Source organism: Triticum dicoccoides, chromosome 1B, assembly GCF_002162155.2.
Source record: "Triticum dicoccoides isolate Atlit2015 ecotype Zavitan chromosome 1B, WEW_v2.0, whole genome shotgun sequence".
Taxonomy (NCBI): domain Eukaryota; kingdom Viridiplantae; phylum Streptophyta; class Magnoliopsida; order Poales; family Poaceae; genus Triticum; species Triticum dicoccoides.
In genome coordinates, this window is record NC_041381.1 from 609,156,077 (window position 1) to 609,174,192 (window position 18,116).

At 44.4% G+C, this 18,116-nt stretch overlaps 1 pseudogene; it reads left to right on the top strand.

Moving 5' to 3' along the window:
• The first annotated feature begins 1,321 nt into the window (after positions 1-1,321).
• On the top strand, positions 1,322-4,987 carry LOC119309961 (annotated as a pseudogene).
• The last annotated feature ends 13,129 nt before the right edge of the window (positions 4,988-18,116 follow it).

The following is an 18,116-nucleotide window of genomic DNA, read 5'->3' on the forward strand; positions in this document are numbered from 1 at the left end:
GTAGAGCGACTCACCACTTCCTGGTGTGTCCCTGGACGTTAACTAACCCGCAAAAAAAAATACGTTAACTAAAATATTTTCTGTGAAATCTCTGTACCTGAAGCTCCCCTTTGGGCGGCCCTCCCCTCGTTTTAAGGGCTTCTGGCGAGCTCAGATCCCGCTTAAAATCACAATCTTCCTCTGGCAGGCCATCAGGCGTGAACTCCTGGATAGTGAACACATTCTTAAGTGTAATTTGCATGCTTATTCGTTTTGCTCCTTTTGTGGCCTGATCGAGAACACTGAGCACATCCTATTCAATTGCGTTCTAGCTAAACTTGGCTGCAGCTGCGTTCAATCGTCGTGGAACTCGACTAATATGTATGAATTTCTTAATATCTTATGAAACCTCTCCTTCCAGTTTGCTAGAATATTTTGGATTGCTCTCTGTGCTCTTGGGTGGGCTCTGTAGACTAGTCGCAACAAATTTATGTTTGAGTATTTATTTCCTACCCGGCCCGCTGACATTTTGTTTAAAATGGTTGCGTTTCTTCAGCAGTGGAGCCCTCTCACTAAGGCCGGTAATGTGGATGTTGTTATCATGATGGTGGCCATGATCCGTGCTTCTGCATCGCCCTGTCTCCTCAGAGGATCCCCGAGGAGAACACCAACTAGGTTTTTTGTTTCTTTTGCCGGACATGAGGGTTCTTTGACTTGATCCTGATCTTTTCTGAATCCTAAACCTTGTCGTGTTGATTTGTTTATATAAAGTTGGGAAACTGCCTTTCTCTAAAAAAAATCGACTCCCATGGCAACACACGGACACATACCTAGTAGAGAAGAGAAAAGTAAAGAAGAGAGGCCACTGGCTGTAGTCGACCAGTTCATGGCTTCGTGCGCTCTCACACGACAGAAAGTCACCGTGGACCGGTTCGAAGGCAGTGTCAACTCTCCAGCCCATGTCTTGCCTCAAAGAGCGTAAAAATCTCTGCAAACCCATGTCAACCCACATTATTTTTTCTTCTGAACAGATCGAGTCGTGGCCTCCTCGGTAGAGCGACTCGCCGATTCCTGGTGTGTCCCCGGACGTTAACTGAAAAAGGGTTTTAGTAAGCAAGGCGGTCTGTGTGTGTGTGACGACTTGGTTAATCAAGTCGGTGTTGATGTGACAGTCGGACATATCTGACTTTCTTGCTTAGTATCTAGATTAAGCCTGCACAAGTTGTCTAATTTTTTTAATAGAAGGTATTGAGTTGAAGCTGCCCATATCAAACATATGTTATGATCGACGCTCCATTAGCTGCTTCTTGCGTGTGCACTAGCGCAATTAACGCCACGAGCAATGGCGGCCACGCCGTGGCTGCTGCTTCTTTGCCTCAGCCTCGGAGCCGGAGGCGTACTGCAAGCTCGTGCCCAGCCTGACAGTAAAGGTATAATACATGCATTCTCAAAGTTTCATGTTGCCTCAAAACTCAAAAGATCACAAGGCAATGGATAATTCATACACCACAGCATATCATTGTGCCATCGGGTCATCTTTAACTACGTGGTGATCGATTCATCTCATGGTGTGCACTGCACTGCAGGATTCATAAGCATAGACTGCGGTCTGCAGGGGGAGACGGGCTACACGGATAACACCACCAAACTCTCCATCGCCCCGGACAACGGCGGCTTCACGGACGACGCCGGAACCTGCCACAACATCTCGGCCGAGTATGTAACTCCGTTGATGGGCAAGAGCTGGTACAACTTGCGCAGCTTCGCAGCTGGCACGCGGAACTGCTACACGCTCCGGTCCATCGTACCCGGGCTCAAGTACCTCGTCCGGGCCAGGTTCATGTACGGCAACTACGATGGCCTCCATCGGCTGCCCATGTTTGACCTTCACATCGGCGTCAACTTTTGGCACACTGTGAACATCTCCAGCCCATTCGCGGCGAAGTTCGTGGAGGTCATTGTCGTGGTGCCGGATGACTACGTGCAGGTCTGCCTGATCAACACCGGTGCCGGGACGCCCTTCATCTCCGGGCTGGACCTCAGGCCGCTCAAAAAGACAATGTACCCACAGGTGACCGCGGCGCAAGGGCTCGTGCTGTTGACCAGGTTCAACTTTGGCGGCGACGAAAACACCGGTATCAGGTGTGCTAAAGATCATAATTTTTTGTGTGTGACAGTATATCAAAGATCACAAGCTTACCCCTGTTTTTAACATGACAATAACCTTAATTGGTTCATTACTAACCACAAATATCGATCAGGTATCCTGATGATCCACACGATAGAATGTGGTTCCCTTGGGTTAACTCTTCATCGTGGACCGAGATATCAACGACGAGAAGGGTCAAGTACGAAGCCGACAGCCCCTTCGAGGCGCCGATGGCCGTGATGCAGACGGCCATTAGGCCGCGGAACGCCTCACACAACATAGAATTCGACTGGGAGCCCCAGCCCCAACCCAACGACCCATCCCCAGGGTACATCATCATCATGCACTTCTCGGAGTTGCAGCTCCTCCCAAGCAACGCTGTGCGCGAATTCTACATCAACCTCAATGGCAAGTTGTTGAACCGAGATGTCATGAGGCCACCATACCTGTACGGACAGGCCAGCTACAATACCTTCGCCATCCGGAAGAGCTACTACATCGTCTCCCTCAACGCCACCACCAACTCGACGCTGCCGCCAATTATCAATGCTCTCGAGTTGTTCTCAGTCATACCCACCACCAACCTCAGCACAAACTCCCAGGACGGTATGTTGTGTGCTGTACACAAAGTTCCTTTGTAGCTCGTTCTACATGGAACCTCTTATCTTCAGCCCTTCAACATTGCTTTGAGATCCGTACTCTTCAACTAACTTGCAACAAGCAGATTTCTCTTTTTTGTTTCTCTCAAATGAAAGAACATATGGACTTCAAACTTTCCAGATCAAACAAACTTTACAACTTCAATATGTGAAAAAACTTTCAGATTTTTTGGACCAACATAAATATACAAAATGTGAATTTTTTTGATTAAAAAATAATTTTTAGCATTTTAAATGCATGAAAAAATCTGAAAGTTTTTTCCCACGTAGTAATTAGAATGTTTTGTTGTCCTGTAAAGTGTGAAGTTTATACGTTGTTTCGTTTGAGAGAAACAAAAATGACAAATGTGCCTGCACGGATCTTGATGCCAAAATGGATGGCTAAGATAAGGGGTACCGTGTAGCTCCAGCTACACAAAACCACACTCTGTGCTGTATGTACATTATAGACACATAAAATACGTAGTTGGACAAGCACACACTTTAGTAGCTTTGAGTTTTTCTAAACTGCAGTCACATTTCTAAACCTTGAGATCAGCATTGAACGAGCCCCATCTCAATTCTCAAGTTTGTCAAACTACAGGCTACTAACTAAAACTGCGCAAACATCTTACTAAAGCTGAGTGCCACTTAATGCATAAAGTAGTATCTAATTTCCAAAAGTCCATTGAAAAATTGAGTGCTACTGACTGCAGTGTCTGCCATCATGGCGATCAAGGTGAAGTATCAGGTGCGTAAAAACTGGATGGGCGACCCGTGCGGTCCAGGGACTGTCATGGTGTGGGACAGCTTGACATGCAGCTACGCCATTGCAAGGCCCCCAGGGATCATAAGAGTGTGAGTAATTCATATCTGCACGGATCTTATTCAGTGAAAAAATTGGAAATGTCAAGTGGCCAAGAGGGTGACATTCTTACTATGGAGTGAAACTAATCCACTGGATGTTTGCTCTATGCAGAGACCTGTCCTCCAGAGATCTGAATGGTGATATATCATCATCTTTTGCCAACCTCAAAGCCCTCCAATACTTGTATGTGTTGAATTATGAATATATTTTAACATCCGTTGAAGTTTTATGCAAAAACAATGATAAAAACATGTTTCATATCTTGCAGGAATCTATCAAACAATAACTTGGTAGGCTCAATTCCAAATGTTCTTTCGCAATTAACTTCACTGACAGTTTTGTAAGTCAGGCAATTTTTGTAGTATAAACATTCCCATGAATTACTTCGAGTCATGTGAATAGTTCTAGTATATTTTTTTCTACAGAGATTTGTCACGCAACCAGCTGAATGGATCAATCCCCTCTGGACTCCTCGTAAGGGTCCAAGATGGCTCACTCGATCTAAGGTATTTGTTTTCCATTTCAATTCCCATCCTATGTATCATGATAGTTCATAAATTAAATGAATCATCTTCGTTTCATTTTCTGTTAGATATGGCAACAATCCAGACATTTGCACCAATGGGAATTCATGTCAGCTGCCAACTAAAGAGAAGAGCAAGTTAGCAATTTACATTGCCATCCCTGCAGTTCTGATAGTGGTCATGGTGGTGGCAGTACTCTTTTGCTTTATAAGACGAAAATGCCAAGGTGAGGCATCGACAAGAGCACAACAACTGTCTGGCCCTTTTCCTAGTCAATCAGCACTACTAATTCTGGTTGTGCTATTTGTCACCTATGAAGGATCAATAAACAACTCTGTGAGGCCACGCAATGAGATGATGACCAGCTACGCGTCGGGAGATGATTTGTATGCGGACGGTTCGCTGCGACTTGAGAGCCGCCAATTCACTTACGAGGAGCTCAAGATGATAACAAACAACTTCGAGCGAGTACTCGGACGGGGAGGGTTTGGGTACGTCTATGACGGTTTTCTGGAGGACGGCACTCAGGTCGCGGTGAAGCTGCGATCTCACTCCTCTGATCAAGGTGATAAGGAGTTTCTCGCAGAGGTAAACAAATTGTTTGACTGCAATTCATGGTTCATGACTACATTGTGAATATTGTGTGAAGGAGTTTCGGAGTGAAATTTGATAAGTTATGAACATTTTTCCAGGCTCGCATTTTGACACGGATTCATCACAAAAAAATCTTGTCACCATGATTGGTTACTGCAAGGATGGGGAGTATTTGGCACTTGTCTATGAGTACATGTCAGAAGGAACCTTGCATGACCATATTGAAGGTATGTAATTGTATAGCGGTATAACTTCATTTTCAAGTGTCTTTTAAGCATTTCAAATTGACAAAAGGTCAAACTATTTGTAGGAAGCAAACTTCAAGGACGATGTTTGTCCTGGAGACAAAGACTCCGAATCGCACTTGAATCTGCACAAGGTACACCCTTCAGTGTAGAGTATGTTGTTATTGAATGTTTTATGTTTCTAGAAACATGAGCACTGGCTGGTACGGGAATTTGCAGGGCTAGAGTATCTGCATAAGGGGTGCAACCCGCCTCTGGTTCACAGGGATGTGAAGACCACCAACATCCTCTTAAATGCAAAGATGGAGGCTAGGATTGCTGATTTTGGCTTGTCCAAGGCCTTCGAAGGCGACAATAACCATGTGTCAACTACCACACTTGTTGGCACACCCGGGTATGTCGATCCTGAGTACCAGGCGACGATGCAGGCAACGGCCAAGAGTGATGTATACAGCTTTGGTGTCGTTCTTTTGGAGGTAGTTACAGGGAAGCCAGCCATACTACGGGAAGTTGTGTCCATCAGCATCATCCAGTGGGCACGGCAACGAATGGCGCAAGGCAACATTGAAAGTGTGGTTGATGCAAGTATGTGTGGAATTTATGATGTCAACAGCGTTTGGAAGGTGGTGGAAATTGCCCTAAAGTGCACTGAGTATGCATCGACACATCGACCCACCATGACCAATGTGGTGGTGCAGCTGCAAGAGTGCATCGAGCTTGAGGAGGGCAGCACCGTTGAGGACACAAATGACGGCACGTACACTAGCGGTGGTAGTGACAACCCGAACTTGAGTTATGATCCTTACTTCGATGATCGGTCTATTGATATGGACAAGAACAACATTGCATTTCAACCGGAACATAATGTTAAGAAGGTGCTTGCAATGTCCACAGGTCCGGTTGCACGTTGATGATTCCTATGTTTGGTTGACAATATGGTACAAATATATTGATGAGATATTTATACATGTTGCTTGAGTGCAAATGTAAACATGTCAAGTTTAAATGTAGTGTCTCTCAAAAAAAAGTTACATATCTAGTGTGAAGTTTAAAATTTGAAAGTAAGACATGCATCGATATTATGCTTCGAAGTGGCCACCCCTATTGGTTGTTAGTAATTCAGAATTATCTTTAGTTGCCTACTAATTCTATTTACATAGATGCCTTTTTTATATATAGTAAGTATCGGTATGATTGGCACCCTTGTGCTTGGAAATTCAATCCATACACACCCAAGGACATCAACATGCATGTGTGAGGTGTTCGACTGCACAGTTACCCAAAAATTTTGGGCCCCAAATCCTACTCCTGTAATATATATGTGCAATAGATCTTGTAGGAACTGCAGAGCCGCCATGGAGAAATTCATCCATGGTACATCAATTGTGGCCACCAAAAAAGTTTGGAATAACCTTTACAAGGAGTATCCCTAACTAGTGATTTTGAATTAATATTTTTGATAAATGGCACTTTTATTAACTTGAAATATGGCATCAAGCGGACACATAGCATAATGATTGACACCTGGCCTCTACACACAGCCAACATAGACAGTCTGACACAGTATAGAAAGGACATAGTGGCTACAATAAAGTCATATGAGGCTGAAACTATGCCAATATCGAGGATGGTGAAGGACCAATCCAAAAAGTACGCCTGCACCTATGTTTACCACCGGTTTCAACCGCATACACACCACTGTAAACAACGGTTGATACTCCATACACTAAAGCATAGACCACGTACGAAGCCAATACATATAATGGTATATAATAAACATGGGAGAAGAAGTTTTGCCATAAAAAATAACCAAAACTATCATAGTAAGGCAGATTTTTCCATCTTATAAGTGTACAATACTTTTTTGGTATTTCATCGAGCCAGTGACTTATATATTGGCAACACTTGTGGGTTGATACAAATTGGACACTATTGGATTTTGGAAGACTAACCTTATAGAAATCGCAAACTGGCATTGAAAGGAGAGCTGTTCGATTGTCTCATCGAGTGTGCAAAAACTACACTTCGTACTTCCTTGCCAGTTGTGGCAAGCGTGGTTGTCCTTTGTCAGAACAACATCCTATGATGATATCGCATGAAAATCTTAACTTCTAGTGGTACTAGCTAATTGTCAGTACATTGTAACGACGTCATACATATTATAGTGGTTCAACATCAATTGTATCTAACATATACCTTGCACCCATCATATTCCAGATTTTGATAAGATTTAATTTGATTTGAGTAGGGGTAAGGAAACACATCATTTTTTTTGATTTAGTTGAGATTCTGGTAAGATTTAATTTCATTTGGGTATGGGTGAGGGAACACAAGAAAAGTTTGGTTCAGTTGAGGTTTTGCAAGATTTGATTTACCCATGGGTAGAGGAACGCATGGAAAGTTTTGATTTATCTGAGGTTTCGATTTGATTTGATTGAGTTAATGTAGGACGTGGGAGGGGTGATGTACATGAGAGAAAAACAAATGGGGGATGGGCAGAGGTGGAGGCAACTGTACAACGACCAACTCACCTTTAGTAGTAGAGATCATTGATTTCCATATTTGATTATTATAGTCCACTTGAATATTTGAGTGCAAAAATGCATGGTACATAGAATGGACTGTGAAGGATGCACTTGTAGTTAGATTCTAGTGAAATGCTTCATGTCCTTTTGTCAAGTGAATCTCATCCAACCAGCATAGAAGATGTTGCCATGACAGTAGATGGAGGCCAACCAAGTCCTGCCTAAATGGTACATTTGCTAGGGAGGAGTTGAGAACATGCGCATGAGCATCTTCATCGCGTAGAATGCAGTATAAGGCCGAATGACCCTGAATACTCTTGTCGAAGAGTGGCATTTTCCAGCCACTTGTCCTCCCATAAGAGGATCTCATAGCCGTCCTTTATTGCAAAATACCCAAAGCAAAAAATAGGTGCGCCCTCTTTTACCAAAAGGGGCACTTTTTTGGAGCGGGCGCACATTACTAGTCGACGTGTGGATGAAGCATGGGCAGCTCCGCCATGTAAAAATTCATCTGTGTTGCTACCAAATGAGTTTTGGGTAACCATTGCAAAAGGTACCCGTAACTTGTGACTTCTAATTTAGGAGCAACCAATTAACGGATTCCCTCCTAACTCATGAGCGATGCGTGGAAGGCGCGGAAAAGCAGGAAATGTTTCCCCTCTACTTTTCTCTAGTTATCTTTTCTCCTTCTGTTTTTTCCTTTTCATTTTCATTTTTCTCATGTAGTCCAATTTCTGCTGCCCGTGCGAAGGTGTGTTGCGTGTCATGCAAAATACGCAGCGCACTAGTGTAGGCGTGTTGTGCGACACATCACACGCATGAAGGTGTGATACACAATGTGTTCAAGAAGGTGAGTTGTGTGTCACATGCAAGATGTGATGTGTGTGTCCCATGATGGTTTGCTGCATGATGAAGCAAACGTACATTGCGACAGGAAGCACAAGTATGTTTCCACGGGAGGCATAAGATTTTCATATCATGGGAGTACGAGTTACGTCTAAACAAAGTTCAAATCCATCAACATGTGACCTTATCTTGAAGATCTCAACGTGAGTAATGCAATTGTGAAAACTTAATTTTGTCACTTGGTTCAAGAGATTATCAGATTTAGGAACTTGTTTTCATTAAAAAAAATGTGTGCAACCTCCTGATCTAGTGGATAAATCCACCAAAACTCTCATGTGGCGACATGTGCTCCACTTGTTGTCATCGGAGGAGTTTATGGCTAACCTTTGAAAGAGATACCTTCTCCAAAGGATATCAGCCTATTGTCCGTGTGCGGATACGACATTTCCCCAGACATTTTTCATTTGTCCAAAAAATAGTGCTACCCAAGGGATACCACATATTGGTCCTTTGCATGCTACCTGATAGTCTTTGGGTAGTTGATCTCCTCTCATCGCATCCTCTCACCACCCGCACATCTCGTGTTCCTCGCGCACCAGCACCCTACCGGCCTCTGCCCTTCCTCAGGTGACAGGGTAGCCTCCTCATATCGGATCCATGGCTAGTGGGGCTGTTGTGTCCCTCCTTGACCCGACGACACCGCCTAGCTTGGGGTGTGACAACGTGCCTTCCCAGCTAGGTGGCTCTGTTTGGGAGCCACGAGAGGTGGCTGCAACGCCCCTTACCCTCACCATCAGTGGCTTGTTGGTCCCGGGGCGTTGGGAGTTGTGGCTAGGTGGGCTGCGGTGTCCCTGATACTTGGTCCCCTCCAGAATCGCCTCTCATGTGTTAGGGTGTTGTCATGGGGATGTGAACCTCTCCAATGTGTCTAGGATAGGGTTGTTGAGGTGTAAGGGATGGGAAAGGAGGTGCTGACCAAGTCATATGTTTGCGAGGCGAGGGTGCGGGGTATGGATGTCAAGAGTGGTGCCCCTGGAAGGTGATGTTGTATGGTTGGCTCTACGAGCAGCAAAGTTGTTGTGGTGGTTGCTCTTGTCTTGGCTATGTGGTTAACAAGGGGAGGGCAGCGGATGATCTTGGCTCCTTAGTCTTAATCTGGGGAGAGGGGGGATTGTGTTGGCTGCAGTGTTGCTCCCCTCGGGTTGGATCCTTGACCCTCATACCTAAGGTGACACATGTCAGGTTTCGAGCGAAAGCTTCACGCGGCGCTAGCGACGGTGATGCTTGTGGATGTTGCCTCCCTCTTGGGGGTGTCTTTGTGGGGGCCCCTCTATGTGTTAGGGCTTCGGGTGAAAGGCCTAGTACATATTTTTGGACTCAATGGCAAAAGTTTGTTGTGTTGTCAGCCTCTTGGGGCATCGTCGCGGAGGTCAGGAACCTTTCAAACTCGGCCTTTCGGCATATTCAGACATGCTCTGACCCTAGCTAGAAGCTTCTTCGACTCTAGTGTGGGATGGCGCTTTTGGTCTCCTATCTTTTCCATTTGTCCCTGTTGTCACCACTCTGAATCCTAGCTATCTATTAGCATCATTGGCACTCCGCGTCTCCTGTAACAAGAGGGTAGGCGGCACTCTCCTGCAATAGCTTGATCTGTGAGGTGTAAAGGAGCCTGGCGGTTTGCAAAGGAGGCATGGTTTCGTTCCTCATCGGTGGTTTTGGTGGCCTATTGTTAGGTGTGGTTACTCCTATTTTCTCACTCGCTGCTGAGTTGCTGGCATTCTCGTTACTCTTTCAATTGTCGTTTTCACTCTCCACCTTGTATCAGATTGACCATTTGGGCTTTATTTACAAAGTGCGGCAAAAGCCTTATTTGAGAGGGATGGTGGCTACATATAATTTAAACATTTTCCCATTAATTGTATATGAATAGATGTTTACAGGTGTATGCACAATTTTTTTTTATGTATAAAGGTTTCTGAAAGTAAATGAAATTTTCGAATACATAATATTTGGTGGGAGTTTTTTTAAATACACGACGTGATGACATCGATTTAAATACACCATGACTGCTTTTTCATATATGAGATGAACACGTTTTAAATACATGACAAACATTTTTGAAAATATGATGATTGCTTTTAATATATTTAGGGAACATTTCTAAATAAGCAATATACATTTATAAATAGGCAACGCACAGTTTCTAACTACAAAATGATTTCTTTTAATAAGCAATTTTTAAAAAAAATAAACAACGAACATTTTTATAATACGCAATCAGTAGTTTAGGAAATATGTTGAATATTTTAAATATATATGGTAAATCTTTTTCAATACGCGGTAAACATTCTATTTTTGTTTTGAGAAAAAACATGTATATTTATGAGCATGTACACATTTAAATTTATGGCTATAAATATTTTTTCAAAAATAAATGCTCAGCTATTTAAAATAAAATCTGTAAAATGCAATATTTCCCCCCTTTTCTGAAAATATACAAGTTCGTACCTTTAAACCGGTTTTATCACAATATTTTCCTTTTTAATCTGTTAATTTGGAAATGACTTCAATATATGGGGAGCGTTCCTTGGGAGCGGCAAATGTTTGTATTGCCATGCAATTTCAACTATGGTTGCTATAGTAACTTTACAAGACTTGCCATGATCGAAAGTGAATATTTCCATGTAATGCAAAAAAAAACAGTGATTTTAAAAAAACCTTTATCATCCATATAATTTGGATCCAATGGTTGTGGGGGCGTTTGTAACGGCATATTTATCCCTAAGGAGTTTTGGTGATTGATGACAATGCTTTTGCGGACTAATTGTGTGTGTTGAGTTTTCAGAAATTCATCCTTTGGCACGAGACGATTCCCTCCCCTCGGAGCGTTATTCAAGACGGTGCAGCTCTTTCATTTCTATGTTGGTGGACTAGTTTCGTAGGAGTCACCGTACTATCAAGAGGGGGTCCGTTTTGGTAAGGCTAGGGTGGAATCAACACATACACATCTTTGTCACACCCTCTGACCCATTCCGCTTCAATGGTGTGCTCCTTCCCCTTCTTTGGAGCTTCGCTTGGTCCCAGTGATAGTACCGCGGGCCACAGCGGTAGTACCGCTCAAGTGCATCAAGCGGCAGTACCGCTCCTCAGCGGTAGTACCGCTTGGGGCCCTCAGCCGTAGTACCGCTGCGGCTCCGTGCTCCTACCGCCTCGACTCGAGGGCTCATTTTTCGTGTCGAGTTTTGCGGTACTAGTTTCGGCTGTAGAGGCGGTAGTAGCGCTCCTAAGTGGTAGTACCGCCCCTACCACCACGGTAGTACCGCTCTGGGTCCAGGTTCTCCCTTCGCTCTTCGCTCCCCTCTTGCGCGGTAGTACCGCTGGTCTCAGCGGTAGTACCGCCCTCCCCAGCAGTAGTACCACTCTCTACGGGGCAGCTTTGGGGGGTAACGGTTGGTTTGTTCCTCCTACTATATAAGGGGGTCTTCTTCCCCAAAGTTGACCTACCTCTTCCCCCAAAAAGCTCCATTGTTGCTCCAAGCTCCATTTTCACCCGATCTCTCTCCCTAGCCAATCAAACTTATTGATTTGCTCGGGAGTGGTTGAGAAGGCCCAGATCTACACTTCCACCAAGAGAAATTTGATTCCCCCCACTAATCCCTAGCGGATCTTGTTACTCTTGTGTGTTTGAGCACCCTAGACGGTTGAGGTCACTACGGAGCCATAGTCCATTGTGGTAAAGCTTCGTGGTGTCATTGGGAGCCTCCAATTAAGTTGTGGAGATTGCCCCAACCTTGTTTGTAAAGGTTCGGTCGCCGCCTTCAAGGGTACCAATAGTGGAATCACGGCATCTCGCACTGTGTGAGGGCATGAGGAGATTACGGTGGCCCTAGTGGCTTCTTGGGGAGCATTGTGCCTCCACACCGCTCTAACGGAGACGTACTTCCCCTCAAAAGGAAGGAACTTCGGTAACACATCCTCGTCTCCACCGGCTCCACTCTTGGTTACCTGGTGCCTTTACTTGTGCAAGCTTATTTGTGTTGTATCCCTTGCTTGCTTATGTGCTAGTTGTTGTTGCATCATATAGGTTGCTCACCTAGTTGCATATCTAGACAACCTACTTTGATGCAAAGTTTAATTTGGTAAAGGAAAGTATAAAAAGTGTTAGTTGCCTATTCACCCCCCCTCTAGTCAACTATATCTATCCTTTCAATTGGTATCAGAACCTCGTCTCTTTATTAAGGACTTTGTCGTCCGAAGAGTATGGTTGACACCACAGACGGTGTGGAGGAGCACTCCGGTGTGAATCCTACCTCGTCTACGGCCGATGGGGGAAACGCGGTCTCTCGTGAGGAATTCAATGTGGGTTTGGACACATTGAAAACCTCCATGACGACCGAGGTTGAAAGCATGTTTACTAAATTCATAGAAGGATTTAAACTATCTACCTCGCCGATGAAAGTGGGTGATCCCACCAACAAGGTGACGGATGCTAACTCCGACAAGGGGGAAGCTAATAGTGAAAAGGGTCCTTCTACTAGTGGTAGAAATGGCACCGGCATCTATGCCCATGTGGAACCTCCAACTTACGGAGGACCGATTCCGTCTACTCATTTAAATCATGTCGGTCCTCCTCCTAAGATTGTGAAAATTGAGGATTTTGATTCTTGGGTGTATCGCTTAAAGCGTCATTTAAATCATGTGAATACTAACCTATGAAGAATCATTGAAGAAGGTTTCTATCCACATGACTGAAGCAACTTCACCCCTAGAGAAGCCGTGGATAATCAATTCAATGAGAATGCTCTCTTCATCATCCAAGATGCTATTCTCCCCGAAGATCTCCGTCATCTTCGACCCTACGCCATGGCCGAAGACGCATGGCATTGCGTTGTGTCTCTCTATCGGGGAAGCGCAAGCATTCAACGCTCCAACTATGAAGTGGTGCAAGACAAAGCTGATGAGTTTGCAATCAAAGAAGATTAAGAACCTCGTGAGCTCTTTCGGAGAGTAACCAAACTCGCGGTCTCACTCCGAGATCATGGGAGCAAGGACACGGATGATAATTGGATCAAGCTCAAGTTCCTCAAGGCCATGATGCCCTACAACAAGGCCATGTCGTCCGTCATCCGTCAAAGACCGGACTTCCACTCCATGACCTCAAGTGAAGTGTTGGATGACTTCGTAGCAATGAGCATCTTGGACAAGACCGCCGACAACGCGGTGCTCCGTTCTCAAAGAACAAAGAAGTCCAATCTTGCATTGAAGGCCAAGGGCATTGTGGAAGAAGAGGAAGAAGAGGAAGATGAGGAGGGCAATCCCGAGGATACAAAATATGATTACCATGAGCACATGGCCCTTTCTTCAAGGCAATTTTCGAGCAAGAAGAACACGAGGCCCAATTTCAACAAGACCAATTCTAGTGGGTTCAAGGGAAATCAACGAGTGAGAACTTGTTACAATTGTGGCAATGTGAGTCACTTTTTTCTGGATTGTCCTTACGAGAAGTGGGAAGACAATGGTGGCAAGCTCATTCAAAAAGACAAAGCCAAGTCCTTCCCAAACAAGAACAACTTCACCAAGAAGACTCCTACTCGAGGGTTAGTGTTCCAAGAAGAATACCATGAGGATGACGATGATGATGAAGATGGAGAAGCAATGGCCATGGCCTCCGTTGCCATTGCCACAACTCCCCGGGTGTCTCTCTTCGATTCCCCCAACGAGAACATCACCGCCAAGTGCCTCATGGCTAAAGCCACTAACAAGGTAACCCCCAACATCAAAACCACCATCATTACTAATCCCTCCTTGACGGATTGCATTGATGAAAATGAGGGGTCTGATGAAGAGATGAATGAATTTGAGTCCTTTATGAGAAAACTCAAGGGCAAATTCAAGAAGCACTTTGTTGCTCTCTTGGAACAACTTGGTGAAGCCAATGACATGATCGAGGCTCATGAAGAAACCATCTCTAAGATGGAAGGTCATAGTCGTGACTATGCCGATGAGATATCAGATCTCTCTAACGCTCTTGAGGAAGAGTGTGGTCATCGTTTGGCTTTTGAGGAGTCACACAATGATGACCATGCTAAATTAAATAAAGATCTTGATCATGCTCTTGTTGTCTCTCGTGTGTTAATCTCCGAGAAGGATAAGCTTGGGGTTGACCTTGCTAGACTCAAAGAGGAGTTTTATCTACTTGACAAGGCTCACAAGGCTTTGAAGGGTGGTAATGCTAGCCTCAAGGAGTCTCATGTTCAACTCCAAGTGAAGCTAACCAAGGAGAAAGCCACCTTTGCTCACATGGTCTTAATTGATAATGCAAATGCTACTAACCCGTGTTGTGAGCATGTGCATCTTGTGGAGGAAAATGCCAAGTTGAAGGAGCAACTCGAGAGAGGCCTTGTGACATGCATACAAGGTGAGAAGAACCTCAACGACCTTTTGAGCAATCAAAAGGAAGTTGTGGCCAAGGAGGGAGTTGGGTTCACACCCAAGTCCAAGGATAAGAAGAAGAATGACAAGCCCAAACGACCTCCCCCTCTTAAGCAAACTTTTGTGAAGGAGGGAGAGGGTGCTCCTAAGGATAAGAAGAACAATGTGAAGAGTGGTGATGTCAAAAAGGGCAAAGCCACCTCTTCCAACAAAGCTGACGACTTTAACCCTTCTTATGTGTTGTGCCGTGGTAGTGATGGGCATGTTTATGCTAAATTTGTTGGTTCTCCTTATGAGTACATTGAATGGTTTATTTGGGTTCCTAAGACCCTAGTTACTAACATCAAAGGACCCATTACTAAATGGGTACCTAAAACCAAGCATTGATCTCTTGTAGGTGTTTGCTTGTGGTGGGGGATCATGGTTGCTCTATAGTGGAGCAACAAATCATATGACCGGAAGCAAGGACTTGGTGGTGGACGTGCACAAGATCTCATCTATGCCCACCAACATCGAGTGGGGTGATGCCTCGTCTTCTAAGGTAATTGGTCTTGGCAAGGTTGTCATTTCTCATGATCTAACGATCGAGGAAGTCATGCTTGTCGAGTCCCTTGCATACAATCTACTTTCCGTTCGTCAACTTGCACTCATGGGTTTTTCCACTTTCTTTGATATTGATACTGTGGCCCTCTGGGGATCAAGACTCTTAAAGTAGCCATTGTTGGGCATGTCGAGAATGGTCTCTATGTGAGTAACTTTTTGGAGCGACCCACTAAGACCGCGACATGCCTAATGGCTAAAGTTGATGTGGGATGGCTTTGACATCGCCGTCTAGCCCACGTCAATATGAGATCTTTGCAAAGTCTTCTAAACGGGGACCATGTTCGTGGACTAACAAATGTTAGTTTTGCCAAAGATCGTGCTTGCAGTGCTTGTATCGAAGGAAAGCTTCATGAAAAGGCTCACCCTCCCACGACTATCATATATTCGAAGAGACCCTTGGAGCTCCTTCACATGGATCTCTTTGGGCCTCCATCCTTTGATAGTCTTGGAGGTAGAAAGTATTGCTTGGTGATTGTGGATGATTATTCAAGATACACTTGGGTATTTTTCTTCAAGAGGAAGAGTGAGACTCAACAAACCTTCATCGACTTTGCAAATGAAGCTCAACGTCAACATGATGCAAAGATCTTGACAATAAGAAGTGACAACGGCACCGAGTTCAAGAACTACACCTTGGATGAGTTTCTTAGTGATGAGGGGATCAAGCATCAATATGCTGCTCCATATACTCCTCAACAAAATGGTGTCGCAGAGAGGAAGAACCGGACGTTGATGGATGCAGCAAGGACCATGATAGCGGAATTCAAGTCTGCATACAACTTTTGGGCTGAAGCCATCAACACAGCATGCCATGCATCCAATCGGCTATATCTCCGCAAAGGCTTGAACAAGACTCCTTATAAAATACTTACCGGTAACAAGCCCAACCTCAAGTACTTTCGGGTGTTCGGGTGTAAGTGTTTCATTCTCAAGAAAGGTGTTCATTTGTCTAAATTTGAGGCTAGAGCTTATGAGGGCATATTTGTTGGTTATGCTACAAACTCTCATGCTTACCGTGTCCTCAACAAGTCCACCGGACTCATTGAGGAGACGTGTAACGTGGAGTTTGATGAAAATAACGGCTCCCAAGTGGAGCAAAGTGGTACTTGTGATGTAGGTGATGAAATTCCTCCCCAAGCCATAAGAAGAATGGGTGTGGGTCATATCCTACCCATTGAGGAACCCCTTGTGGCTGAAGGAGAAGGACAATGCTCCACTCAAGTGGAGCCATCACCAACCCAAGACCCACACGCTTCCGAAGAACAAAGTGAAGGCCCTCAACCTCTTGAACAGGACCAAGGGCAAGATCAACCTCAAGATGGTGGTGAACCACCAAATGATGCCCAAGGTAAAGTTCTCCCTCTCGAGCAAGTTCAAGATCAAGAGCAAGCTCAAGATCTAGAACAAGCTCAAGACGGCGCTCAAGATAATCAAGTTAACCATCCTCCTTCCACATCCGAGGAGGAATTAGAGCGTCGTGCCGCGAAGATTGCTTCCAAGCTCGCCACCAAAGGTCATTGCTATGTCTTGAGCTTGCGTTGGTTTTCCTTGAAGAGGAAAGGGTGATGCAACACAGTAGCGTAAGTATTTCCCTCAGTTTTTTAGAACCAAGGTATCAATCCAGTAGGAGGCACTCACAAGTCCCACGAACCTACACAAAAAAACAAAGAACTCGCAACCAACGCGATAAAAAGGTTGTCAATCCCTTCACGGCCACTTGCGAAAGTGATATCTGATAGAGATAATATGATAAGATAAATATATTTTTGGTATTTTATAATATAGATGCAAAAAGTAAAGATGCAAATAAAAGTAGATTGAAAGTTAATATGATAAAAGATAGACCCGGGGCCATAGGTTTCACTAGTGGCTTCTCTCAAGATAGCATAAGTATTACGGTGGGTGGACAAATCACTATCGAGCAATTGATAGAAAAGCGAATAATTATGATATTATATAGGCATGATCATGTATATAGGCATCATGTGCGTGACAAGTAGACCGACTCCTGCCTGCATCTACTACTATTACTCCACACATCGACCGCTATCCAGCATGCATCTAGAGTATTAAGTTCATAAGAACAAAGTAACGCATTAAGAAAGCTGACATGATGTAGAGGGATAAACTCAAGCAATATGATATAAACCCCATCTTTTTATCCTCGATGGAAACAATACAATACGTGCCTTGCAACCCTTTCTGTCACTGGGTAAGGACACCGCAAGATCAAACCCAAAGCTAAGCACTTCTCCCATGGCAAGAAAGATCAATCTAGTAGGCCAAACCAAACTGATAATTCGAAGATACTTGCAAAGATAACTCAATCATACATAAAAGAATTAAGAGAAGATTCAAATATTTCTCATAGATAAACTTGATCATAAACCCACAATTCATCGGATCTCGACAAACACACCGCAAAAAGAGTTTACATCGAATAGATCTCCACAAGAGAGGGGGAGAACATTGTATTGAGATCCAAAAAGAGAGAAGAAGCCAACTAGCTAATAACTATGGACCCGAAGGTATGTGGTAAACTACTCACAACTCATCGGAAGGGCTATGATGTTGATGTAGAAGCCCTCCATGGTCGATTCCCCCTCTGGCGGAGCGCCAGTGAAGGCTCCAAGATGGGATCTCGCGGATACAGAAGGTTACGGTGGCGGATATATTTCTTCGCTGGCTCCCTGGATGTTTTCGGGGTACGTAG